Genomic DNA, 16861 nt, shown 5'->3' with positions numbered 1-16861 from the left:
ATCAGAAATAACCAATTTAAAATGGAAAATTTTAAAGAAAAAAAAAGGAAACCCCCCCCCCCCCAAAAAAAATATTTTTGAACCCCCTTATGATTCATCACCCCAAAACTCAATAACAGCCTTCCCTTTGAGGTATGGTACTTTGCAGTACAATTTCAGAGAGATTCATACACTTGAACACAAGTTATTGTCTGGAAACTAGAAAAATGCTTGTTTTTTTGGCCCCTTTTTGGCCCCAAATTCCTAAACGTTTTGGGCAATTATCCCCAAACTCAAACCCAGCTTTCACTTTGTGATATGGAACCTTGTAGTACAATTTCATAAAGATCCATACACTTACACACAAGTTATTGTCCTGAAACTCGAAAAATGCTTGTTTTTTTACCTTTTTGGCCCCTAATTCCTAAAATTTTGAGGCAATTACCCCCAAAATCAATCCCAGCCTTCCCTTAGTGGTATGGTACCTTGCAGTACAATTTCAGAGAGATCCATACACTTGAACACAAGTTATTGTCTGGAAACTAGAAAAATGCTTATTTTTGGCCCCTTTTTCCTAAACGTTTTGGGCAATTACCCCCAAACTCAATTCCAGCTTTCTCTTTGTGATATGGAACCTTGAAGTACAAATTCAGAAAGATCCATACACTTACACACAAGTTATTGTCATGAAACTAGAAAAATGCTTGTTTTTTTGCCCCTTTTTTGGCCCCTAATTCCTAATAATTTGAGGCAATTACCCCCCAAAATCAATCCCAGCATTCCCTTTGTGATATGGAACCTTGTGGTACAATGTCAGAGATCCATACACTAACACACAAGTTATGTCTGGAAGTTACAAAAATGCTTATTTTTGGCCCCTTTTTGGCCCCTAATTCCTTAACTGTTGGTACCATAACCCCCAAAATCAATCCCAACCTTTCTTTTGTGGTATTGAACCTTATATGGTAAAATTTCATAGAGATCCATTCACTTAAACTAAAGTTAGAGTGCGAAAACCAATGTGTCTTTGGACGACGACGACACCGACGACGACGCCAACATCATACCAATATACGACCGCAAAAAAATCAGTTGAAAGAGGCTTAACTCATCAGATGGATAAAAATACAAATACTACAAGTACAAGTGGACGTGGCCGGGTACTTGTACATCCAAACAACAAAAAGACACTAAGTACAGATCTGAGAGTACTCGCAGTTACTGACAGCTAGTACAAAGCCACTAACAACTAATAAAAAAAATCGTGCATATAAGACTAAGTTCTTGTTCACTGATCCATCAAATGAGGTCTAGGTCAAGTGAAAACTCTCTGACGAGCATGAGGACCTTGCAAGGTACGCACATACCAAATATAGTTATCCTATTACTCAAAATATGAGAGAAATTAACATTACAAAAAATCTGAACTTTTTTTTCAAGTAGTCACTGAACCATGAAAATGAAGTCAAGGACAATGGACATGTTTCAGACAGAATTCGTATCATGAGGCATCTATATACAAAGTATGAAGCATCCAGGTCTTCCACCTTCTAAAATATAAAGCTTTTAGGAAGTTAGCTAACGCCCACTGCTAACGCCACTGCCGTAGCCGCCACCAGATCACTATCCCTATGTCAAGCTTTCTGCGACAAAAGTTGCAGGCTCGACAAAAATACATGAACATTTTAAAGTACTAAATTTTGAGTATATACATGTAAAACCACAAGTTACTAACTGAAGTTCATGGAGAACTGTAACCAAAAACTTAAAGTGAATACAATTTAGAGAAAGACAGATGGATGCACAAACACTATCATAACAGAGCATAAAACTTACCAAACAAGATGTTTTACATTTATCCTTCAGAAGCAGGAAAACTGAAGTGTTTCTTTTCTTTCTCTGCCCTCCAGGATATAAACTTCAAATTCATTCATGCAAAATATGAAAATCTGCAAAAGTAGGACCTTGTACCGCAGCTTATCCACATTTTGACTTTTGAACTGCATTGTTCTTTTCATCTTGCTGGCAACCTAAACATAAAAAAAATGATAAACACATAATTCTGGATTAACTTTCTGTATTTATTTTTGTTGGTACAAACAATTTTTTCCAACTTTAAACTAAATCTGCCTCTGCTTTAAAAATCAACTGAAAACCATGTATTTATCTTAATTGAAAACAATTTCTTGAGTTTTTCTCATTTGTATCACCCTGTTATTATATATAAATTTTATTTTTGTCCCTTTTTAAAAATAGGAATGGTTCAAATTCCCCAATAATCATGATAATTCTAGTCAGTCAATTAAAAATGTATGAATAAATTATTTAACCTGTATACTATTAATATCAATATATTTCATTTTTGATAAAAACTAGGCTCTGTGTTGAAGACCATACCTTGACCTATAATGGTTTACTTTTATAAATTGTGTGACTTGGATGGAGAGTTGTCTCATTGGCACTCATACCACATCTTCCTATATCTACAAACAGATTCTATGGGCGAGCAGACATTATACCCTGGAGGTGGTTTTAAAACAATTATACGACTTAGATGTACCATAAGCATGGAAAAACAATTCAGCAGTCAGTTTCACAAAAAAACTTACAAATAATATTGATAGTAATTAAGTCATGTACAATACAGTATACTTACGATAAATTGTAAGTTTTTTTTTTGTAAAACCGACTCAAGTATACTTATAATCAATCTTAGTCGTAAGTATTAAGTATTATTCATCTTTTGGATAATTTGTTGGTTTATTTCATGAATATACAGTGGCAGATCCAGAACTTTTCATAAGGGAGGGCCGGCTCCAGTCATGCTTCAGTGATCCCTATATAATCAACCAAATTTTTCCCAAGAAAGCCCCCCCCCCCCCCCCCCCGGATCAGCCTATGATATATGTTTATATATCTCTCTGATATGCCATTTCAAATCAAATGTTGGACCATATGGCACCCCCACCCATAATGTTGTAAAAATATATTTAATTGATATATATTTAATGTACAATAATAAAAAATTGTTTTACAAGGTATTAACTAAGATTTAAGGAAAATGGGGGTGTCAAACAGAAATAGGGGGTCACTTCTTGGAACAGGGATATGTGTCATAAAAATGTTGTAAAAATTAATTGATTTAATATGTATTTGATGTACAATAGTAATATATATATAATAACTATAAAGGAAAATGAAACAAAATGAGATTTATAATGATTTCATTTTTATTTTGGAATAATTAATTTCAAATCAAGAAAGGGGATATACTTTACACATGTCCTGAATGAAACTGTCAAAAAGTGATGTTTTATCTGAATATAATGTTCTCCACATATATTCAATTAAATGTTTATCAAAAGTTTTAGATCTATTATGTGTGGTTGGCAGTTGTCGTTTGATAGACCACCACCGATTCTCAATTAAGTTATTGCATGCACCACTAGTGCATGTAGTGGGATCAACAAAGTTTTCTAATTTTTATTTTTCAACTACGTTGCTAGTTTTTTGTTGACCACAAGCAAAAGGCGATGATTCTTCAGACAATGAAAATAAACTTTTACTAGGTTCATATTCATTGTCAATTTCAAAACTTGTATTTATATTAAATTATCCACATTGAAATGATGATGAATCTGATGATACCTCCTCACTTATCTCATTTTTCGGTTTATTAATAACTTCCAGTTTTCTTAAATTCATGTATGTGTTATCCTTACTGCAACATGGACTTGAAGAATCGCCCTTGTTAAATCAATATAAATTCCAAATAAACAAAGAAAATGAAATAAATAGTGAGTACGTTTCAATTCAATAGCCCCCCAAGGGTGACTGGGGAATAGAAATATGGTCACCATTGGTCTTCCTCCGACCGGCGGTAAAACCCTCCCTAAAGTGGGGCGTCCGTTTGGCTGTGCGGGATGTACAAGTTCGCAGTCACGTCCGGTCAGAATGGGGACGTTAAATCCGATGCCTCGTGTAAAGAGAGTGCCACGCTCTTTGCACGTTAAGAACCCTTGCAACAACTCTTTGAGGGGTCCGTAGGTGGCCTGTTGCAAGGCTAAATTTCTGTCCCTATCCAATTTACCCTCATTTCCCGTGGCAGTCAAAATTTCTCCGACCTTAATCCCGGAAGCCCCTATTACAGAACCTACCTATTGTATTTATTGTTAACTTGTTCTCGTCCTGAATATGCATGAAATATTTGCCACTGGACGTTAAGCAACCAACAATCAATCAATCAATCAATTCAATAGTAAACCAATACATTTTGACCAGTGTAACTACTGGGGTGTGAAAAATACTCATTTGAAAATTCACTGTATTGCTAATTAGATTATTTAAACTTTACAAAAGTATTTTGTTACCTATTTTAAAGTGCAACAATAACCCTGATTTCCCCATATGGAATTACCTATAAGGATATAATTATTTTTAAAACACATATCACCTAACTTGTCATAACCTAGTGGCTAAGTCAGTGGACTACAGATCCCAAGAGTGGAGGTTCGAATCCAAGTAAGGTATATAGGTATATATATATATAATAATTGTGTTATAAATATAATGAGATGTACTGTAATATAAATGATGCTGAAGATGTATAAGTAGTAACATGTGAAAATCTGGGGTGTCAAAAGGAAGTGGGGGTACCAAAAGAAAAAAAAGGTTGTCAACAGAAAATGGCCCACATGAAAAGCAACTAATTTGTAATATTTTTTTTTTGTATATTTATTTAACATTTTTTTCCAATTATTTGTTTAACCCCCCAATAAAGCCATGCCCCATTTTTTTTTATAAAGCTCCCCTTAAAAAAAAACTTTTTAGAATGTTTTCTAATCGGGAAAAATATATTAAATAAAACTTTACACTAGAAAAGTAATGGATAGTTACTCATTTGGTAAACTTACAAGTTCACAGCATGCCGGTGCCTGTGACTGTGTTCAAAGTGGTGGGTTTTCACCCTCGTTGTATTGCGGAATAACGATTTAGGCAAATTGAGAAAAACATCATGTCTGTGGTTGATAATAGTGTGTGTGCATTAATTCAATTTTCTATACCTTCTTATTTAATATTTTTCCAATTTTGAGTACTGACGGCAAGTGTTGTAACCAATGTCTTGAGACCAATGTGCTATTTACAAGTGCGATCGAGAAATGCAGGGGAAAGAAACTTATCAATTATGTTTATTCTTAAGACAAAACTGAGCCGCCGTAAAAATGAACCGTGTCGAGGAGGTTACTGACACCTGAGACTACTATAACACAGTAGTCTCAGCTGACACGTAATAGGGCAGAGACATATTTACACATATGTGTATATATGTCTCTGTAATAGGGTCATCCCTCGAGAACATTAACTAGTACATTGATAGTTTTCTATGCAGTCAGTATCCCGAAAAAAAAACGTATGGATGCAAAACGCTTAGTGGTTTCGGCTGACTACTAATACGTGCACTTTGTCTAAAAAATATCCCGGCAGCGTCAAAGTTGAAGTCAGGATCTTGTGGGGGGGGGGGGGGGGGGGGGGGGGGAGTCTTCTTTTTCTGTGTTCTTTTTTTTTTTTTTTTGCTATATTTCTACAAACTTACACTTTTTTATCATCTCTTTCCTCATATTTTAGCATTAATTTTCATTATTCTTTAATCTTTATTGTTTGCCCGTTATTCTCTATTCTGTTAACCCCCATCCTTACCGTTAAGCTTTCGGTAGTTTATTTTATCCTATTTCTGTCTAAATACATTATTTATCACAAAACAAAAACTTACTAAATATTTTTTTATGAAGTCCTCACCAGTTGCGGATCCAAAAAATGACATAAGGAGGCACTAACTGTCATGCATAAAGAGGGGCCCGCTTCATTCATTCTCTAAATAATCGACCAATTTTTTTCCAAAAAAGGGGCGGCCCCCCATGCCCTCACCTTAATCCATCTCTAAACCCTTCCCACTTCGTATCCTTGAATTCAGATTCAAGATCTCTCTGACAAAAGTAAGTAAGTAAGTCACATTTGCTTATATCAGGTTTTTGACTTGAACTGGCGGATAGTTGTTTCATTACCAATCGTACCACATCTCCTTATTTATATATATACGAAAGCTTTATTCATATTTTTTGGTGTATTGATGAATGTGTAAAGATGCAGCAATTGTAATACATTTTAAAATACAGCACAAGAGATGCAGATTATATAAAACCAATCTCACTATACAAATCCTTGATAAAACTTATAAGTCGAAGACATACAGACAAACGCCATGGCAAAAACTTAAAAAACGACCAAATGACGTACAACAGTATATAAAACTTGACCATAGCATTTAAAACACATAAGAAGCACCCAGACAGTCAAACAGAAATTAAAAGAATAAATAATTTGTAAAGATTTTCAACTAGGCCTACAGCTATATTTTCTTATCGGCTAAACATAGGTTCTGGTATTATGTGATAAGTCATTTTTTCATGCAGACCCAGTTTTATTGATACCTTGTGTATATATGTCTCTGGGTAAACGGACAGAAAGTCGCAGGACAAAGGTTTAGATTAATTATTTTACAATTGTTTAAATATATGAGAGAAAGTTCTTGACGAATTGACTTTATTTATAGATAAATGTATTTAGTTGAGGAAATGATTAATTCGCCTTCAAATAATTTTTTTTTATCAATAACTTATAAAAAGGAGACATTTTTGACAGCATGACTTCAGTTAATTACCAAACCACTTTTGCAGATTGTTTTCTTAACAATCATTGTTCATATTAATATTCAAAAATAAATTTTGTTTACAAGTCCGTTTCCTTTTAAAAATGTTTCAGAAAAATACTGAAACGTTTTTAAAATTAAGTTTATTCAAAGAAAAAAATATCCCAAAACTGAATCGTGACTTTTTACTTGTTACTTTTTGTTGTACGTTCTAAGTGTCAATCCTAGCAAACAAAAATTTGGAAATAAAATCGATTACAATGTAATTTTATAGAAGGAAAAAGGGGGGTTAATGAACAAATTATTACTATACACTCACATACTTCTAAAAAGATTTGCATATGTAAGCTGTCTATAGATAATGTTAAATTATTTCAGGAGTTTCAATTAATTTAGGAGAAAAAAAAGATTATAAACAGTTTAGTTTTCAACGTCTACTACTACAAAAAATAGTGATTCTTTTTGTAGATTTGGTACTTCAGTTTCGACTCAAAATTTCCTATTGTAATTGTTAGATGCCAAATATTTAGGAGAAGATTGTATTTGTACTTTATGTAATTGTGGTGATATTGGCGACGCGATTCATTATATTATAGCAAGGATTTGTAAAAATCCTTGATTATAGAATGTTCGGCAATAGACGAAAGTAGACAAACCCTATTTAAACGGGGTTTTAATCTCCAAGGACGCCACATTTTACATCGAATAAGATCTATATTTGTTAACGTTTTCAAATGAAATAACTTGAATTGAAAATTTCCCGACTATGTGAAGATTTCTTATATTTCTAAATGGCTTCAATTATTACATACAAAACGAAAAATTTATTTAACTTTTTTTGTAAAAACAATATTCATGTATTTTTATATTTTTTCCAAGGAAACGTTTTTTGTTTGTTTGTTTGCAAAGTTTACTTGTATGTGTTTGTAACCATCACCAATCAGTCCTAATTATTAAAGATCAAACGTTGTAATCAAAATGATGATTGGTATTGAATATGATCATCGGTCATGCATGACGTATCCCAAATAACTTCTTTAATGTTGGTTTGATTTTATCATGAACTTAGTTCTAGTTATCTTAGTTCCTAGTCACAGGCACTTGTCTCAGAAAAAAAATGCCCTATATACTTTTAATGTTATATTAAGCAGGGACTTTCTATACTAAGTTAGTATAGAAAGTCCCTGTATTAAGGTATATAGGAAACAAAATTCTGAGACAAGTGCCTGTGGTCCTAGTGTGAAATAAATCCACTGGGAATTGGCCTTTTTAAACACATCTATATATACGTTTTCTCAAGGGTTTGTACATGTAAAGTGAAATTATGTTTACTCAATGCGTAGTTACATAAGTTTATTTGCTACTTTTTTCTTCTTTATTTTATATAAATGATTTTTTTTTTTAAATTTTAACATTTTTTTCTTCGAAAGAATTGTAGTGTTGCAATAGGGAATGGACACAGATACTTAACTACATTTAACGAAAAAAAATTTGTGTAATGTCATCAATCTGTATTACACATAGACAGGATGTTCTCTAGAAAACTATGATATTTCTAATACGTTATACACACCCCAGGGTACACGCACTGTCGTAATGGAAAATTACTGCATGCTTTAATTACCTGTAATCAGCCATGCAACAATCAGTTGACTGACCATGTCATTACAGTTTAAAAAGTTCTCAGATCAAAACGGAATATTCATTTTAACTTTAAAATTTAAAACTTTAAAAATTAAACTTTGATATAATTATGACGTTAAAGAATTTAACAATTTAATAATCGGATTTTCCCAAAGATTAAGATACAATTATATTTATTATTCTGGGACTGACAGATATATCACAGGCACTTGCATCAGAATTTTTTTCCTATATACTTTTATTAAAGTATATAGGATTTTTTTTCTGAGACAAGTGCCTGTGAGATATATACATGCATAAGTCCCAGACATATGTAATTGTAAATCAAAATGATTTACATAATTACTGGGAAATAATATAATGTTTCAGTTATGTTGATGTCACAAATACACATGAATTATTTGATGATGCATGCTGGAATTTCTTATCTAACTGCATGACGGTGACCACAGACATATATACATATCCATTTACTGATTCTATAATTTCTTGAGAAAAAAATCAGGAGGGAAGTCAGAGGGAAGTGAAACAAACATTTTAAGCTTTTATTAAAAATTTTGGGAAAACAATAAAATACGACACTGAGTTTTGAAAAAAAAGTTTATGATTGGTCTTAATTTTTTTTTTTAATAAAGATAGAAACAATTTTTTGTCCCAAGAAAAAAAAAACAATGCCCCCTTTTTAGCCAAACCGACACACGCCGATGAATGAAGAATTCCAAGTAGGGTCACAAGGTCACATTTTAAAACTTTTTCAGTCGCCCAGTATCAAAAAGCAATTTTGACTGGCATTGTTTTTAGTCGAATTATGTTTTTGCAGGTCAGGTTGCAAAGTGGCAGGTCGCGATCGGATTTGACAATGTCAAGTTGACAACGGTCCTAAAAAATGTCCGAAAAAACGTTGAATCAAACGATATGAACCTACGCAGTTTTATATTATAAGACTGACACACACCAGTGTGCTAACTGTGCTGGGTGAGGTGCTGTAACTTGATATACATGTATCATTAAGTTACAGTACTGTTAGGATTTGCCTGCCTTTTTACAGGGTCTTTCTATACTAACTGTTAGTATAGACTGCCCCTGGCTTGAAAGTATGGTTCTCTGCTCATCAACGGGTGCGTGATTAGCAATTTAAATATCTTGTAGCAGTAAAATACCTCCGGCCGGGGGGGGGGGGGGGGCACTTCAATACTTAATTGATAGGGGTGTCGCTGGGGTTCTGTTACCCCACCCTATTCATATAATTTAGATCTTAAAAATGTATTATACCTTTTCATATATTGCGAGGGTAAAATTGTAACCTTTTCCCATATTGGTTGGTTTTCGTGGGGTGTGTTGGAAAAGTGGAATATTTAAGGCTAAGATTCTGTATGTAATGTTTACTTACGGCGAGACTTTCGGCTGTAAAAAAATGACAGGGCTTTTCATATACAAGTAATTGGAACTTTATCGACCTTATCATATATTTCTGATAGTTTTCCCCACCTATTCCCATATTTTCAAGCTGGAAAAAGTGACCTTATTCCAGCGGCACGTCATATCACCTTGTATATAGGAAGTGCCCCCCCCCCCCCCCGAGTACAATACACAAATGTATAATACCTTAATTCAGGAGCACAGTCTGTCTTTACCGTAAATAACTTCGAGATTAATATGTAAGTTTACTTTGCTAATCGATGTTCCTGTAATTCAGATTTAAATTTATTTGTGAGACCCCCGTCACTATTTATATTCACTCAAAGAAAGGGGTTCTCCGTTACTGGGAAAATTCAAGGACGTATTGTGTTAGTTATACCAGAGACATATATATATGTGTATATATGTCTCTGGTTATACGTCCTTGGAAAATCTTATCTGATTCAGGATCAATTTATCGGTTACACTCCCCTATCACCAGTGATTCTTTGTGAACTGACATTCTGAAAAAGGTATACTGTTGACTATCAATTTGCATGATTAGTTACAGATGTCGACTCGGACTACTGCAGAAGACAATAATTCAGTTCACTGATTTAGATTGAATAGTGGTTCGGTTAATCCCCTCTTCCCCAAACAAGTAAGAATTAGGTTACATCTTTTGGTAGTCCAAATAATTATGACGTCTAGCAAGGCTATTTTATTTTTTTTATGCCCCCGCCGTAGCGGTGGGGGCATTAAGTTTTACCCTTGTCCGTCTGTACGTACATACGTCCGTACGTCCCAAAATTGGTTTCCGTTCTCTAACTTGAGTTTGCCTCAACCAAATGTTAAAGTAAAAACTTAAAAACAATGCTTATTACCACAAAACACAGATCAAGTTTGAATGTTGGTGGCGTCACTTTAACCGTTCTAGAGTTATGCCCCTTTATAAATGGAAAAATTGCAAAATTTTTAGTTTCCGTTCTCTAACTTAAGATTGCCTCAACCAAATGTTATAAAACTTATACACAATGCTTATTAACACAAAACACAGATCAAGTTTGAATTTTGGTGGCGTCACTTTAACCAGTTCTAGAGTCATGCCCCTTTATAAATGGAAAAATTGCAAAATTTTTATTTTCTTCTAAACATGCTAAATATCAAGTAATTTTTAAAATTGAAATTATCTCCCTTTGTCCATTATTATAGTTGAATCAACTACAATCAATGCTTTATACAATGCAATGTTTAATTTTGACTTCCACTGATAAAACACAGATCAAGTTGAATTTGGGTAGTGTCACTTTAACCATTATTGAGTTATGCCCTTTATAAATTGAACGATTGCAAATTTTTAGTTTCCATTCTGTAACTTAAGTTTGCCTCAACCAGTCATTATGAAACCTATACCCAATATTCATTACCACAAAACTAAGATCAAGTACAAATTTTTTGTTTCCGTTTTCTAACTTTAGTTTGCCTCAACCAAATGTTATGAAACTTATACACAAATAACACGATGCTTATTACTACATAATACAGATTAAGTACGAAATTAGGTGGCGACAAATTACCATTCTTGAGTAATGTCCCTTTATAAACATAAAAATTGCTGAATTTTTCGTTTCCGTTCTCTAACTTTAGTTTGTCTCAACCAAATGTTATAAAACTTATACACAACCATTCTAGAGTTATGCGTGTTTACAAATAGAAAAATTGCTGAATTTTTAGTTTCTGTTCTCTACTTAAGTTAGCCTCAACCAAATGTTATGAGACTTACACACAATGCTTATTACCACAAAACTCAGATCAAGTTCAAATTTGGGTAGCGTCACTTTTACCGTTCTTCAGTTATGTCCCTTTATAATTTTTCTATCTATCTATCTTCATATTTCCGCACTCAGTCACAACTTTGACTATTACGTGCCCAGAAAAAAGTTAAAATAGCCTTGCAAGACGTCATAATTATTTGGACTAATCTTTTGGCAAATTTGGTCGTACCACAGGGGTTTGTTACAATTTGCCGGGTTTTCTATCCTTACGAACCCTGAAAAACTTACCAGGCCAGGTGATAAAAAATCTGTCTCCCCTTTTTATCCCACCAGAAAATCAAAAGGTTGTCTCCTTACACCTACATGACAAAAACATATACAAATATGGTATCATTGCCAATGTGACGGCTCTTCAACAGAAACTTAAACCGTAGAAGTTAACAACTATATAGGTCACCGTACAGATTTCAACAATGGGCTAAAAAGCCAAACTGCGTAATAAGCTACAAAAGGCTAAAATAGATAGACAATATCTGACAAGGGTAGAAATGTTCAGAATGTTGAAAAAAAAATCTACTGTCCATTTGCATCAAAACTAGCAGCTGACTCATAGGAGTTGTTGCCTTAAATACAGATTTTAACCATTTTTTTTTATCTTCATATATCTTGAATTTGCCTTTTTATCTCGAAAACTGTAATAATTAAAGAGAAACTTAAATCTTATTAAAAAGTTATTGCTTTTCAATGATGATTTTGATCCAGTTTTTGCAAAAACTTGGAAACTTTAAATCTTGGGTAAACTCCTTATATTATACTGCCTGGTCTCGTGGTAGCGTGTTCACCTCACGTGCAGAAGGTTGTTTATTTTGAACCCAACCGGGTAAAACCAAAGACTTTAAAGTTGGTATTTGCTGCTTCTCCCCTAAGCACGCAGTATTATTAAGGAGTAAGAGCAAATAATGGTTTGTTCAGAGTCAGAATAATGTGTCAAGGTAAGGTGACATGTCTCTCTGAGAACTAGTGTAAGAGATAAATTGTCTGGTCAGACAAATATAACTAGTATAAAAAGTCCATGGATACAGAATTTACTAGTATATTTAGTCCGATGTCAGTAATTTATGTCCCCAGACTAATTTTCCTAGTCCATGACATCACTATACCTAGGTAATAACATGAATAAGGCCCCTATATTTGGTGAATGGAATGATTGTGAGATGCACAGTCTGTCTGGCATGTTTTATATGACCTTGACCTCATTTTCATGGTTCATTAGTCAATGAAAAGTTTGCATTGTTTTGTCAGTTTATCATATGCTTTAAGCAACAGGTAAATTATATTTGGCGGATGTAACGATTGTAAGGTGTGCATGTCTGTCTGGCAGATTCATATAACCATGATCGCATTTTATGGTTCTTTGGTCAATGCTAAGTTTTCTTAGTTTTTTTATACGGTCATATATTGGTATGACGTTGGCGTTGTCGTCGTCCGAAGACACATTGGTTTTCGCACTCTAACTTTAGTTTAAGTGAATGTATCTCTATGAAATTTTACCATAAGGATTGATTTTGGGGGTTATGGTACCAACAGTTAAGGAATTAGGGGCCAAAAAGGGGCAAAAAATAAGCATTTTTGTAACTTCCAGACATAACTTGTGTGTTAGTGTATGGATCTCTCTGACATTGTACCACAAGGTTCCATATCACACAGGGAATGCTGGGATTGATTTTGGGGGTAATTGCCTCAAAATATTAGGAAAAAGGGGCAAAAAACAAGCATTTTTCTAGTTTCATGACAATAACTTGTGTGTAAGTGTATGGATCTTTCTGAAATTGTACTACAAGGTTTCATATCATAAAGGGAAAGCTGGAATTGAGTTTGGGGGTAATTGCCCAAAATGTTTAGGAATAAGGGGCCAAAAATGGGCCAAAAATAAGCATTTTTCTAGTTTCCAGACAATAACTTGTGTTCAAGTGTAAGGATCTCTCTGAAATTGTACAAGGTACCATACCACAAAGGGAAGGCTGAGATTGATTTTGGGGGCAATTGCTTTAAAATTTTAGGAATTAGGGGCAAAAAAAGGGGCAAAAAACAAGAATTTTTCTAGTTTCATGACAATAACTTGTGTGTAAGTGTATGGATCTTTATGAAATTGTACTACAAGGTTCCATATCACAAAGGAAAGCTGGAATTGAGTTTGGGGGTAATTTCTCAAAATGTTTAGCAAAAAGGGGCCAAAAATAAGCATTTTTCTAGTTTCCAGACAATAACTTGTGTTCAAGTGTATGGATCTCTCTGAAATTGTACTGCAAGGTACCATACCACAAAGGGAAGGCTGGGATTGATTTTGGGAGTAATTGCCTCAAAATTTTAGGAATAAGGGGCCAAAAAGGGGCAAAAAACAAGCATTTTTCTAGTTTCAGGACAATAACTTGTGTGTAAGTGTATGGATCTTTATGAAATTGTACTACAAGGTTCCATATCACAAAGGGAAAGCTGGGTTTGAGTTTGGGGGTAATTGCCCTAAACGTTTAGGAATTTGGGGCCAAAAAGGGGCAAAAAAAACAAGCAGTTTTCTAGTTTCCAGACAATAACTTGTGTATAAGTGTATGGATCTCTGAAATTGTACTGCAAGGTACCATACCACAAAGGGAAGGCTGGGATTGAGTTTGGGGTGATGAATCATAAGGGGGTTCAAAAAATTGGGGGGGGGGGGGATTTTTTTTCCCCTTTTTTTCCTTTTTTTTTCTTTAAAATTTTCCATTTTAAATTGGTTATTTCTGATTTATATATAAAAGCAAATAATAATGATATGGTTTGAATAGGTAAATTAAAAATTTTAAGTTCTTAGACCACATTCATTCTGTGTCAGAAACCTATGCTGTGTCAAATATTTAATCACAATCCAAATTCAGTGCTGTATCAAGCTTGAATGTTGTGTCCATACTTGCCCCAACTGTTCAGGGTTCGACCTCTGCGGTCGTATCAAGCTGCGCCCAGCAGAGCATTTTATTCATTTTATCAGATATTATAAGCATATGTCTACTTGTTGGTGTATGGAATGACTACAAGGTGTCATATAAAAATAAGAAGATGTCTGTCTGACAAGTTTAATATTACTGTGACCTCATTTTCATAGAATATTGATAATATCAAGCAAAAATGATGAGCAAGACAAGATACAAATGATCCAAAATTGTCAGTTGCCTACTCATTATGTAATAGTAGTTATTGTCATTAAATGATAATGTTTACCCTTTTATGTGTAGGGCAAGAACATTAAAGATAAAAGGAAACTATAAACAAAAGAAATTATCAACAAAAATAGATTTACAGACGTCAACAAAGCCTAAATGGTAAGTCCACTTCTATAAAAGTTATTGCCCTTGAATAATGATTATTATGAAAATAAGATGTGGTATGATAAATGAGAAAACTATCCACTAGAGTTCAATTAAGTGGATGTAAGCAATGCAATTACTTATTAGAGGCCAATGATGACCTGTAAATAATGACAGGCAAAATATGGCAGGGTTGATATAAAAATAAGAAGCGGTACGATTGCCAATGAGACTTTTCTCCAATAGAGTTCAAATGACATTAAATTTAACAAAATTGGTTCACTGTACAGCCTTCGACAATGAGCAAACCCTATACTGCATAGTAATCCATAAAAGGCCATGAAATAACAAATGTAAAACAATTCAATAAGGGCATGGCGTCATTTAAAAAGGGCATGGTGTCTATCCATGCTAAACATGCTTGGGGGAAACACCATAAAGGTGAAAGCTAAGTGCCTGATTTTTGCACAAAACAATAAACAAAAAACAAATATGATATATAGCAACAATTGACAACCACTGAATAATAGACCCCTGACTTGGGACAGACACTTACAAAATGTGGCATGGTTTAACATGTTTGCTGGCGCCGTGTAAGTGTCAGTTCAATATAAAAACTATAAAATCAGTTGAAAAGGGTTTTTTTCTGCTCTTGGGTCAGGTTATTTAAGGAATGACTATAATATTTTTTCTGTCTATGAAGAAATAACATCAAAAATGTGGTGCACACTGAATAACCCGCGTAGCGGGTTATTTTAAAGTGTGCACCACATTTTTTATGTTATTTCGAATAGATGCATTACATCCAAAATTAAATTATTTTGATACATTCCCGTTTTCATTCTCAATTTTATTAACTCATTAGAATGCAACAAAGTAGAAAAACAGCTACCAAAAACACAGACCGGATGTGGCTGGAAATTTATTCTTTCCCTTTAACAAAAAAGACTCAACATACAGATCTATTAGTACTCACAGTTACTGACAGCTAATTCAAAGCAAATATCAACTAATAAAATAAACATTTAGTGAGCACCCAACCCACCCCTAACCTGGGACAGTGGTTTTAATAACAGCACAACATTTGAACAAACTGTAAACATTTGTTGCAATTGGCTTAACTCGAAAGACTGCAACAAGGCACAAAAAACAACTAATATGAAAACCATAGACACAAAGCACTGAAATAAGAGTTCTTACAATTTTAAATATTCAAATGAAATTTTTATCAAAATGTACATAAACATGATAAAATAGCCATTTTATTGCTGTATTTCTCTTCATTTATAATTTTTGAGTTTTGTGTATTTGTAGGTCAGACATCTTGGTTTTCATGATCATCATTCAACAGGTCAATACTGAACAGCAAACTTAAAGTTGATATTTTTCTACATAGTGTGACTTTTTTATTAATTTGAAATGGAATGTGTTTTTTTTTCCTACATAAGAAGGAGGAAATTTCAACATAATGACTATAAACAAAAAGGAGTCATATCATCATGATCATAGATGATCAAGAACTTAATCATGTAAATGCAACAACGTAATTATCAATTGAAAGAAGGGAGGAATGAAAAAATATATTAGTATTTTGTTGTCCAAATGAACTTGCTTTGTCCACTCATTTAAATTGCTCCATCCAATAAAGATGTACGGAAGAAGATTTTTGAAGAACAGATTGCATAAATGTTTTGTCTTAGAATTGTAGGAATATTCTAGTGGATGAAATAATTTATTTACTTGACTCTTATATAGTGGACTGAATAATTGTTCATAGCAAGCTGAAACAAGAAAACTAAAACTTAACAGGAAAAGTGTTTATTTTATAAATTTACAAATATAAATGTAATATTATGAACACCACAAAGGAATAAGATTCAAATCATTTGCATATTCATGTATTGCAATGGAACTATAACAAAGAAAACTTTACCTCATGAAAAGAGTAAACTATTAACTGTGCTTTGTCAATTTATTCAGTCAGAATATGAAATATTTTTTTCAGTTCTATTTTTCATAAT

General features: G+C 33.5%; 1 long non-coding RNA gene across 1 annotated transcript; it reads right to left on the bottom strand.

Annotated features, from left to right (window-relative positions):
* Positions 1–1745: 1745 nt before the first annotated feature.
* LOC127714917 (uncharacterized) lies at positions 1746–5481 on the bottom strand. The gene is made up of 3 exons (XR_007987999.1): positions 5267–5481; positions 5043–5230; positions 1746–2009 (listed from the first exon to the last, which is right to left on the bottom strand). It is a non-coding gene; the product is annotated as an uncharacterized LOC127714917 (long non-coding RNA).
* Between the last annotated feature and the right edge of the window lie 11380 nt (positions 5482–16861).

This window comes from Mytilus californianus, unplaced genomic scaffold (assembly GCF_021869535.1).
Source record: "Mytilus californianus isolate M0D057914Y unplaced genomic scaffold, xbMytCali1.0.p SCAF_9, whole genome shotgun sequence".
NCBI classification, from domain to species: Eukaryota; Metazoa; Mollusca; class Bivalvia; order Mytilida; family Mytilidae; genus Mytilus; species Mytilus californianus.
This window is presented reverse-complemented; position numbering and strand designations above follow the sequence as displayed.